Source organism: Pelodiscus sinensis, chromosome 1 (genome assembly GCF_049634645.1).
Source record: "Pelodiscus sinensis isolate JC-2024 chromosome 1, ASM4963464v1, whole genome shotgun sequence".
NCBI lineage: Eukaryota > Metazoa > Chordata > Testudines > Trionychidae > Pelodiscus > Pelodiscus sinensis.
Genome location: NC_134711.1, coordinates 46,825,599 through 46,837,624, shown reverse-complemented (window position 1 = coordinate 46,837,624; position 12,026 = coordinate 46,825,599). Strand labels below are relative to the sequence as shown.

Genomic DNA, 12,026 nt, shown 5'->3' with positions numbered 1-12,026 from the left:
GTTAGCCAGTGTTTCGGATTGATAAATATCTGGTAAACAATGCAGTGTATAGAGTATGCCGCTTCGATTTGTATAAATCAATTGTCCTTGCAGTGAATAGGAAATAAGGGCAGTCAGCACCCTACAGGATAGGATCTAAGATTTTAAAGTATGATGCAAATGTAAACGTTATTGAACTGTCTCTGTGCTAATTTGCCCTCCTAGCTGGATAGGCCCTATCATACGCTCCTTTGTTTAGCTTAGTAGTCAAACGTGAAACTGAAGCCAAGATGTGCTAAGCTGAAACTGACACAAAGCAGATAACTTTAATAGATGAGATAAGAGGAGTAATGGAAGGGGAAACTACTAGATTCCATGTAAAAAGAGACTTCTGATTTTTTTTTTATCTAGATCTCAGGTTGGCCACCACTAGTGTAAAGGTTAGCTAATACATAGTCCTAAATTAGCACAGGCTCTGTTTCCTATATTTATTTGTACTAAATAACCATATTTTATGCTTAAAGGACCTGTTTGCATTCAGCCTTAGGTGTCAGCAGAATAGCACAGAAATCTACAAGCATTTGCTTTTCAGTGTCTACTTACTGTGGCCTCTTGCAATCACCTTAAGGTATATGCAAGTTGCAAAGCATTGTTGTGCAGAAATGCATTCAGCAGTATGACATTTTTAAAGTGTAAAATGTATCTGAGAAAAAACATATGCTGTGCATACAAGTGTTTCCATCCATCAAAACACATTTTATAAAGTTGACTCTTTTTTCTTAAATCAATCAAAGAGGTGAAGAAAAATACATGTGGGAGCTTTCTCCTGTGCTGTGATTTTGTTTCTATTGTTTGAATGCCTAAGAAGGTGGCTGTTGTAGCTTTATTGAGCGAGGAATCAGAATCCTTACAAAAGCCAGGTGTTGGCCACATGTTTATCATTCTTTCCATAAACAAAAAAGAGGTTTTAGTCTCATTGCTGATTCCCTCGTGTAAATCAAACTAAATCTTGTTAGCACATGTCTGTGCAAATCTTCACACACTTGTTTTGAATCATGCATGTAAGTTAGGGTCAGATTGCTGGGAAATAGAAAAATAGCACTTTGTAGGAGAAAAATCCCTTCTTGTTTGTTTGTTTTTCTTCTGCCATGTCAATGCTTATTCTAGTTCTCCTTTTGTATATTGTTGTAGTATTCATAACATTTCATAACTGATAAAGGTGAGAGACCCAGGAAGGAAAGTTCAGATCTAAACCGATACTTCATTAGAACTGATGGTGGATATCAATGTTGTGAAGTCATGTTCAGATTCAGTTTTGGTTTGTTTCAAAGATCAGTGGCATTCTGGTTCACCTTTTTCAGTTGAGATCATTTCTGTTCAATACATTTTGAACTTGTATTGGGCTTTAACTATGCATAAAAATAGCTTGAAATATTTTTTTAAAACCTCTAATTTTGCACCTATTAGTATCTATTCATTGGTGGCCCAAGTAGTTAAGTGCAGGTGCAAATAACATAGTTTAGGTGTTCAACTGCCTAATAGTGCCCATAATTGGCCTGCCCTTGGGAATTCCCATTCATATGATGTGGTTCTCACTCAGATGGTCTCATTATCTATATGGCGACATCTCATGTAAGGAAACACTACGGCTGTGTCTAGACTGGCAAGTTTTTCTGCAAAATCAGCTGCTTTTGCGGAAAAACTTGCCAGTTGTCTACACTGGCCGCTTGAATTTCTGCAAGAACACTGACTTCCTACTGTCTGAAATCAGTGCTTCTTGCGGAAATACTACATTGCTCCTGTTCGGACAAAAGTCCCTTTTGCACAAAGCTTTTGTGCAAAAGGGCCAGTGTAGACAGCTCAGATTTGTTTTGCGCAAAAAACCCCAATTGCGAAAATGGTGATCGGGGCTTTTTTGTGGAAAAGTGCGTCTAGATTGGCACGGACACTTTTCTGCAAAAAGTGCTTTGGCGGAAAAGCGTCTGTGCCAATCTAGACGCTCTTTTCCGCAAATGCTTTTAACAGAAAACTTTTCAGTTAAAAGTATTTGCGGAAAATCATGCCAGTCTAGACACAGCCTATGTGAGCATGGGAATGTCAGATCAGCCTATCATTTTTAATGGAATAAGTATTTGTAGTATGTTGTATAGCATGGAAAATAATGTATAGCTTGATCCTGAAAATCTACCTCACCTGAGTATTATGTTTGCATTATCATGTGAGTTAGTAGTATCCTTTGTTATTTGTAAAGCTCCCAACAGGGTGCTAGGCATTATGTAAAAAAAGGAAACGTCACAGCCTTGAGAAGATTCAGTGTAATTTTAGACATGATGAGGAGATAAGAAGAGGGGATAGAGTTCTGAAGGCCAGGAATTACAGCAGTCAGGTCAGGGAGTTACTCAGCTGAGGCATGTTCATATCTTAATGGCTTTATTAAAAGTTGTTTTCTCCTTTGAACATACTGCTGACTCACTTCTTGTGGACATAACATAACAAGAGTTCTGGAAGCAGGTTAGACTACTTCTGTATGTAATGCCCACTCACTTGAGTAAGAGTTGCAAAACCAGATCTATAATTTGCACAAAGTTGGTTGTTTAACAATCTGTACTTCATTTCATGCAAATCTCAGAGAAATTTGTACTGCTTTACCGAATTCATGTAGCTAACCTTTCATATACTGTTAGACTCTTTTGGAAGAATGCTAATTTATTTTTTAATTGATTGATTTCTAAAAATATTTTCCTTAGATCTCAATATTTATTCTTTTGATGAGTTCAGGAAAATTATAGATTCAAAGTAATGCTAAACGTATGGACCCCTATATTTTTAAATTAAATCACTTTGTCATGACTGCTAATTTTAGACATTTTTTAAAGCTCACTGCCCATGTGATTATTTGATCGATAACATCTCAGTTGTAAATTTCCATTATAGACTGATATTTCCTTGGCTTAAAAATTGAATAAACAAATCTGCAATTTAAAATGTACCTTGATTATAATATTCTTGTAAAATGTGCTATCACTTAATAATCAAATAGGAAATGTTTAGGAAAGAGCAGACATCAAAATATGCATTTTAAGAGATGTGTAGGTCTCCATAATATATCCAGCAATTGCAATGACAGAGTAACTAGTTATAGTAATTACTGATTACTAGCTCTTGATGAGTTCACCTCATTTCCCTGCTTCCTTGCTGGCATTTGGATGGTTTCACCTTCCTGTACATAGTTATAGCTTCCATTGTCCAATTGTTCAAAACTTTTGTTGATTAAAGGCAGTTTTATAAAATTTAGTTACTATTTGCATAGCAATTTTCATGTCAATGCCACTAACAACAGGTCACCGCTGAATAGAACCCCCTTTATTTGGGAAGGAAATTATTCCCTTTATATGTGAGTCAGACTTAAAATCCAAGCTAATTGTGAACACAGGGAGCCCTGGGACCCAGAGAGAGAGCTAACATTTTGTTATCCGTGGTGACATGCCCTCTCTTCTGAAAAAAAGTGGTTTCTACAAATAGGCAACAGGCACATGGTCTGTTGGATCAGGTTACATCAGGCTATGTTGTGTTACATGATGTGACATGCCCTGCCATGACCTGAGGCAATGTCATTCTGTGTTACCTTGGTAAAGAAATACTGTTCTTTATTAAATAAGTTAGTAGAAGGCTAATCATCTGTGGGCAGGAAGCATTTTTATGCTATTTGTCAGTAAAGGAAAAGCGGTTGGGAGCAAGCAGCCTGTTCTTTTGGTTCCTATTTGGAGAATTCTAACTTACAACCAGTATAAATCACCTATTACTCTTACTTAGAATTGGTTATATATTTTACAAGCCTAATTTACTATTTGCTGTAGTACACAAAGAAAAAGAATTACTATAATATTACAAACAGGCATAGTACATGGAGAGTGAATAGACAATGTCACCTATTTGGTTATGGAAATGAAGAATGTTGGAGAGGGGATATTTAGTAATCTTCTTAGATGGAAATGCTCAGTGTCGGATCCCTAACTATTTATACATTTTTATGCACAGACTGGTCATTATTACTCTTCTGTGGTTTTTTATAAGCTTCTTGCTTAAATAGTACATTATGAAAATGAGTCACCACAACTGGAAGGTGTGATAAAACGGTATCTACAGTCTGACCTTAAGGGTGATTCCATCAGGACAGTGACTCTGGATAAGTAACAGGCTTGAATTATTGCATTATGTGACATTATCAAAGGAATCCATTGTGTTTGGCCATTCAGTATAATGATCTTTAGTATTATTTCTTATTGATATATGCAGCATGTAAATTCACTTTTAAAAGATTTGCGCAAAGAAAAGTGAACACTATTACATAGGTACTGCTATCTACTGATTTTACAGTAAATTACTGGTGCATGGTACAGAATGTAACCTTGTGGTTATATTCTTCAGTAAAAGGAATAGGTTAGAGAGGTTTTTATGCAAATTAGTAATGCTGTGTGTTGGAAGCCTAATTGTACTTTTTATTGTTAGACAAGTCAATACTGCTTTAATACACATTTTATAAGCTTCTTGCTAAAATTGTATATGTAAGGGATTAGTTCCCATAGATGAAAGGCATAATCTTAACAATGAGGCCACATAAGCAGAATGGTTGAAGTACTGATAAAGGATTTCATAGCTCCAACATAGAATAAGTCTTATTAGTCTTATTAGTCATCACTATTTGACCCACTACTGTTCATTGTATGAGCTATATGTATTGGATCATGGAATGAACAAAGGCTACTCTAATTTTATTCTTTCCAGTTACAACAAAACCAGTACAATTGCACAACATATTTTGCTGTAAAGCAAAAGTAATCAATTGGCTTTTTCATTCATTTTCCTGAATTGGGGAAGAGAGAAAATTCCATAAAAAGAAGCCTGCTTTTCCTGTAAAAACTGTTGTGCATCTAGTAGAACAGCACATCATGAAGGATCCCAGAAGAAGGTCAAAGTTTAACCTAAGATTTTTATTGCACTTGATCTAAATCTTCTCACATGTTACACAGAGGTCATTATCACAAATGAGAAAATTCAGATGGTAAAGGATGATGGTCAGTCCATCAAAGGAAAATGCAAAGAAACCATTTCTAAAATGTGCTCCATACTTGGAATAAAACCATTGCATTTCTTTTTGTGATCCTTACAGTTCTTGCTTTTAAAATTAGAATTGATAAATAACTTCTTTTCAGTGTTGGTGGTAGTGGTACAATATGAAGACAGAGGACAGCCCCATGAAGTGAGAAAATGGAGAGGAGTTTACAAAGTTCTGAAGGATTCTTTGGAATTTTCTACCATCAAAGATTCAGAGTAAGTTACGTGATGATTGAATTGTGGCAAAATATGATACATACCCGTATGTTTAATATGGTCCGTGAGTCGATGATGGGACTTCTGTCTTCCTGAATCTCTGGGAAAAGAATCAGATGTATAAATGGCTGGCATGGGACTAAGCCCATCACATCAACATACCTAACAATTTGCGTGGCCTCCAGAGACCTCCTTCTGTAGAGCCTCCTTATTTGAGACATTCTTAAATTATTTAAAAAAATATTTTTTAAAATTCTTATCTTAACCTGACTTGTCTGAGAGTTATAGCACTTGGTCTACATTTCAGAAGAATGATAATTACCCTCTGGAGCTCTATAGAGCTCTTTACACCAATAGCCCCTACACTTCTGAAATGGCAGGCATACAGCAGATATATGTGGATGTGGCACTCATAATCCAAGGCTCAGAAGAAACAATTTAGGAAATTGCTCAGTAAACAAGTTCTTTAATAAACCAGAAGGTAAGCTAATATCAAATTGTTAAAAAAAGGAATACATTTATTCATTCATTTAAACACACTAGATAAGACAATGAGCAAAGTAGACACACATCAGACAAGTTTAGTAGAGGCAGGTACAGAGGAATTTGCTTTAGTCCTACATTCTCAATCTTAAATTAATCATTTAGGGTATGTCTACACTAGTCCCCTAATTCGAACTAGGGAGGCTAATGTAGGCATTCAAACTTGCAAATGAAGCCCGGGATTTAAATATCCCAGGCTTTATTTGCATGTTCCCGTCCAGCTGCCATTTTTAAATCTCACTAGTCCGGACTAACTGCCCGGGACTAACTCCTCATTCCAGGAGGAGTAACAGGTAATTGGAACGAAGGATTTAGTTTGAATTACCATTTAACTGCCACGTGTAGATGCAGGCAGTTAGTCTGGACTAGTGGCATTTAAAAATGGCGGCCACACGGGAACATGCAAATAAAGCCCGGGATATTTAAATCCCGGGCTTTATTTGCAAGTTCGAATGCCTACATTAGCCTCCCTAGTTCGAACTGGGGGGCTAGTGTAGACATACCCTTAGATTTTTGGTTGACACTACCTTCAACTCCTCCCCTATTTAATATGTTCATCTTCATTTGTTTTTGTCCATTCTAATTTAATACATTGTTATGCTTCTGAATAGGGTTGAACTCTAGCCTCACATACATGATCCCTGTTCCTACTGAAATGCCTTCGGTTTATATCTTGGTTTTCACAAATTTTATTCCCAGTGTTACTGGTGTACCTACTAATGCAACCTTATCAACTGTTCTGGCAATGGTGTGTAGATAATTGGGTGATTTTCAGATTAACTGTAAATCGTGCAGTAGACTGTATATCAGCTTGGATGTTCAGATCTAGAACCAATGTGCTGCACAGAAGACAAATTGTTTCCAACTGACAGAAAAATTGAATCCCATTGGCACAAAGTATGTATCTGAGTACTGAAAATGAGGCAAAAATCTAGCATTCATGTTGTTAAATACAAATCTCTTCACATTGTTCCATCAAAAAATTACTGAGGCATATGTGCTACTCAGACATTAATGCTAACAGTTTTTAGATTTAATATATATACTAGCATGTTTACCTGGAGTTGCTTGGGTCCTTAAGGAGAGGCTCAGGGTAGAGGTTTGGCGGCATAGGGGGTGAAAGAGTCAGGGTTGGGATTGAGGAGGTGCTCTGGGCAGGGGATATGTGTGTGTGTGGGTATGTGTGTAGAGGGGTGGGCCCTTCACCCCCAAGATATGTACTAGGACTCTTTGCTCTTCCCCTTCCTGTCCCTGCCAGGGAATAAGAGCAAGGTTTACAGCTTGTCTGCCCTCTGCACTCCCCACCCAAAGTGAGGCATGCAGCAAAATGTGCACTTTCTCCTTGCTTCCAGATGAAAGGCAACAGCCAGCAATGTTCCCCGTACAAATTGGGGCTATGTCTACACTATGACTTTTGTCGGAGGAGGCAATGCAAATGAAGCACAGATTAGCATTTTCTTGCACTTCGTTTGCACAATCTTGTCCGATCCGTTTTTGCACAAGAGGTTTTTGCGCAAGAACGAACAGTGTAGATGGGTTCATTTTGTGCAAGATCCTTATGCCTCCCGGAGTGAGGAAGAGCTTCAGTCTGCCCCGCCCCCTCCCTAAAGGGTGCCTGGGAGTTGGGAATCTCGGAGTTGGTGCAGTCCCAGACTGGAGGGAGGGCAGAGAAGTGCCCCCACACAGCCCCTTTTGTCTGCCTAGTGATTCTGTCTGTTTTCTGTATGTTTTCATGAAAAACAATCCCATTCTAGACACATCCCATTTTCCTGGCATAACCAAATGTTGCTTTTAGTTTTGATCATACTTTAAGTTATGATAAGAGGAAGCTGAATACCAAATTTGGTGGTCCTAGCTCTTACCATTTAGGAGGAGTTCTTGAACACACAGACAAACAAATAGACAAACTCTGAGACAAATACATACAGACAAACTCTTTCAAATATATAGTAGATAAAAATTCTAGAATATTGACGCCACATAGACTAACTCTGTGATCAATCATGCAGCTCTTACTCAGGCAAAATTGATATCAAAATTAGCTGGTTAAAGTATTTATTTAGAAAACATGCTTTTGTGGAGTAAATTGTGGCCACTTTTCATCATCCCACCTATATATCTATTTGTTTCAAACCAGAATTAAACTGTAAAATATGGAATTCATTTTAAAATCATTCCAGAGTCCAAAAAATATTTTTTTTTTAGTCAAGGTATGCCTGTGGAGCAAGTTGAACTACAAGTGTTCTGTGCTGCCTTTTTGTAGTGTTGTATGCAAGGCACATTACACAGTTATAAAAAAATTGGATTTCTAAAATTCTTGTGCTGTCATTAAGTTAAGGAAAGAATCCAACTGGCTCAACTTGCATGGACCTCAGTAATTCTTATATTAAAGTCAGTTGTATTAAAGTCAGGTTATACAATGTATTTACAAAGGTCATGGAGGGAGCAATGTGAAAAATATAGCAATTCTGGAGAAAGCCAATAGTTTTCCATAGACAACAGATTCTGCTCTGGTGGATCTGTGCACATACTTAGGACTCAAGACATGTTAAATTGTAAGATCTTTGAAAGAGTGACTGGCTTTTGTCTGTTTATTTGGCTCCTTACACAATGGAGTCCTTGTCCATGACAGGAGCTCCTTAGTAACTACTACAATGAAAATAATAAATAATCACTATTAATAGTTATATAGGTTAAAATATATGTTTACACCATGTGATTTTTAAGTTAACAATATCACTTTAATAATACGTACACCGAATCACATATCTTTTTTTCTCTGGATTCTGTGGTTTTTTTTTAAGGTTTATATGCATGCTGTTCTTTTGGACAGCATTTGGGGAAAATTGATAGAGCCATTATTAATTGTCTTCCCTTCACTTTTCATACTGTAGACTTCAATAGTGGGATCTCATTGGAAATTAATTCATCATGTGTTTTCTGACAAAATCCATTCACTTGCTTTGTTGTTGGTGTTTGCAATTTATTTTACATTGATTTTGAACTACTTACTGACAAAAAGCTTAGTCAAGATAAAACCACAATTCAAAAGAGTTATCTGTTCATTTAAACATTACTAAAATCCTGACCTTATATTAAAAAAGGCTGTCATTCATGAAGTTATACTATTCTACCAGTATTTTCAATACCCCCTGAACATTGTAAGGTGTGGAAATAGTTATTTAAATTTGCAGCACTTACTTAGGTTAGGCATTAATTCTGAATGTTCTACATTTCAGCTTTCTGAAGTATTGATATACAGGCAGTCCCCGGGTTACGTACAAGATAGGGACTGTAGGTTTGTTCTTAAGTTGAATTTGTATGTAAGTCGGAACTGGGTCCAGATTCAGCCGCTGCTGAAACTGACCAGCGGATGACTACAGGAAGCCCGAGGCAGAGTTGCTCTGCCCTGGGCTTCCTGGAATCAGCCGCTGATCAGTTTCAACAGCGGCTGAATTTGGATGCCTGGGACAGAGCAGCTGGAGCGCTGCCGGGTAGGTCCCCACAGCGCTGCACCTCAGCCCTGCGGGGACTAACCCGGCAGCACCCCAGCTGCTCTACCCCTGGTGTCCCCAAGTCAGCCGCTGCTGAAATTGATCAGTGGCTGATTCCAGGAAGCCCAGGGCAGAGCAACTCTGCCTCGGGCTTTCTGTAGTCAGCCGCTGGTCAGTTTCAGCAGTGGCTGACTTGGGGACACCTGGGGCAGAGCAGCTGGGGTGCTGCCGGGTTGGTCCAGTAGCACCGAGGAGGAGCACTGCGGGACCAACCCGGCAGCGCCCCAGCTGCTTTACCCCAGGCATCGTCAGCGAGAAAAGCCTGGTCTGATGGGGGGGGCCGCACTATCTGCGCCCCCCCCAGCAGACCAGGGAGATGTGGGTGGCGGGACCGCCGAGATGCGCCGCGGTCCCGCTGCCAGCGTCCTCCACGGCTTTGCTCTCCTCCGCGGCTTTGCTCTGCATCTCCCTGGTCTGCTGGGGGTGTTGGGTCCCCCCAGCAGACCAGAGAGACATGGAGCAAAGCCGCGGAGCACGCGGTCAGCGGGACAGCCCAGATGCGCCGCGGCTTCCCCCAGCAGACCAGGGAGACGCGGCGCAAAGACGCGGAGCATGCGGGCAGCAGGACAGCCCAGACGCGCCGCGGCTGTCCCGCTGCCAGCATCCTCCGCAGCTTTGCTCTGTGTCTCCCTGGTCTTCTGGTGGGGGGCTCCCCCCAGCAGACCAGAGAGACAGGGAGCAAAGCCTCGGAGGACGCCGGCAGCGGGACAGCCGCGGCGCGTCTGGGCTGCCTCGCTGCCCGCGTGCTCCGCAGCTTTGCTCTGCGTCTCCCTGGTCTGCTGGGGGGGGCTCCCCCCAGAAGACCAGGGAGACGGGGAGCAGCTTTTCTCGCCCCGGAGGATGCGGGCGGCAGGGCCGCGGCGCATCTGGGCGTCCCGCCGCTCACATCCTCCAGGGCGAGACAAGCCCCTTTCGTAACTGTGGATCTGACATAAGTCGGATCCGCGTAACTCGGGGACTGCCTGTAATGTCATTACATAATGGTTCCCAATGTAAGTAGCTAACAACAAATTTTTCGATGTTTTTCTTATTTAAAGAAAACCCTACATTTCTAAAATATTGTAAATTTTCTTCCTGGCCCTTTTTCGAAGAGTATCTGATAATCAACAGTAACTTATTCAAAATTACCTTAGATCTTTCAGAAGAGGGTCTTGGTTTGCCTTTCTGTATATATATGCTGGAACCAGGATATCTTATCAGCTCAGTAACAAGGGAGTATGCTGGGCCTATAAATTCCTCCTGATGTGGTATATACAGAGTTTAAAAAACTCCATAAAAGACAACATGAGGTAGTTATGGTTCTCTCTCCTGTAGAGTTTGCAAGCTCTCAACCTCCATGACTCTTTCCTTACTCAGAGGTCAGTGAACACATGTTGTTACATAAACAGGTGGTGAAGATAATCAGAATTGTACTATGCTTAGAAATAGTGTGTGCTTCTAAGATTCACAGTAGAAGAGTTCCCTCCTGCAGTGTTTATAAGATCGGAGGGAGGAAAGATTCCTTCTGTGCTGTTTATAAACATGTCAAAAGAGAGTTTGCAGCATCTACAATCTATAGGAGAAAAACTCCCTCTTGCAGAATGAATATAGCCCAACAGAGAAATGCTGTGAAGTTCCAAAACCCCAGTTTGGCTACAGAGGCTAAGGATGCAGGTAGCTGAACATGTGTTAAGTTTCATCACATACAATTGTTGGATTTACAAATGTTGGGACAGATTTCCTATTTGAATTAAATCAATGGAATTATATGGAGCTAAAACTTGAATACCACAGCAGTAAATCAGATATATAAAACAGATAGTACAGATTATAAAAACACTCACTTTAAATAGTATCTTACTTCTGAAGACGTCTGACTCAAATAAATGGAATTACACTGAGTAATATGAATAATAGTAGCAAAATCTCGTTTATAGCAATTAACTACAGTTAGCTGACCAAACATCTCCAGATGAGGTCAAAGGTACCAGTCCTTCTTTAGGACAAAACATTGTAAACATTGTAAATATGGAGCTTTTGGGCCAAGCCATTTCTCATATAAAACATAAAAAAAAATGAGTCATGTTACAACTTAAAGTTCAACAGATTTATTTGGGCATATGCTTTCCTGAATAAAAACAACTACATCCACAAAAGCTTATGCCCAACTAAATCTGTTAGTCTTTAAGATGCCACAGGATTCTTTGTTGTTTTTTGCACATACAGGCTATGTCTACACTGCAGGGAGGAATCGGAAAAAGATACGCAAATTGCAGTTTGCAATTTGCGTATCTCTTTCCGCTTTTCTTCCAAAAGAGGCTTTTCTGACATTTGCCCATCTACACAGGGCCAAATGTGAGGAAAAAAACCCTCTTTCAGAACATCCCTTCTTCCTCATAGATTGAGGTTTATAGGGATGCCAAAAAAGCACGTCTGCTTTTCTGAATTTTTTTTCAGAAAAGCAGACGCGTTCCTTGGATGCGGCAGAGCTTTTCCGGGATGCCTCCAGTATCCTGGAAAAGTTCTGCAGTGTAGACATAGCAACAGAATAACATGGCAACCATCTGATACTATTAAAATTTTGTTAACAATTATTTGTAGAAGGAAAAAAAGTTGAGAATATTACTAGTTAATTAATTC

The 12,026-nt window shown here is 39.6% G+C and overlaps 1 long non-coding RNA gene across 1 annotated transcript in view; it reads left to right on the top strand.

The window, feature by feature from the left end:
• The window catches only part of LOC112545695 (uncharacterized), an 82,501-nt gene that overhangs the window by 38,334 nt on the left and 32,141 nt on the right, over positions 1–12,026 (top strand). The window contains exon 4 of the long non-coding RNA XR_003089241.2: positions 5,193–5,310. This is a non-coding gene — a long non-coding RNA (uncharacterized LOC112545695). The remainder of the gene's footprint in view (positions 1–5,192; positions 5,311–12,026) is intronic.